This window comes from Penaeus monodon, chromosome 22, assembly GCF_015228065.2.
Source record: "Penaeus monodon isolate SGIC_2016 chromosome 22, NSTDA_Pmon_1, whole genome shotgun sequence".
NCBI classification, from domain to species: Eukaryota; Metazoa; Arthropoda; class Malacostraca; order Decapoda; family Penaeidae; genus Penaeus; species Penaeus monodon.
The window spans coordinates 7,910,689-7,911,118 of NC_051407.1; positions in this window are offsets into that span (position 1 = coordinate 7,910,689).

Below are 430 nucleotides of genomic sequence, written 5' to 3' on the forward strand. Positions count from 1 at the left end.
GAATTTGAAAAGGTACAGACACTGAACTGTGCCATGGATATTATTACATAGTGGTCGAGGGCCATATAATGATAAATTTCAGGAACCACTGCTCTAATAAATGCTATCTGTCTCTCTATGTAAGTGTGTGTGTATGTTGATTTTTATCAGTCAAACTTAAGTAAGGAATCTGAAGTAAAACATCTAATACATTTAAACACGAGGTGTAGTGAGAGCACTACTTACTAAGAACTTCATGGTGGAAGAATCTACCAACCTGAAGTGCACATCATCTTATATACTACCAGTTTCTCCGCTCGGCAGAATTCCTTTCCCCTTCTGTTTCAGACTTTCATACCTGGGTATGAAAATGCGGTCGGTAAGAAAGATGATACCTGTAAAAATCTAGTATCCACCTAACAAAAAGCCATAAAAAGCTACATACAGACAC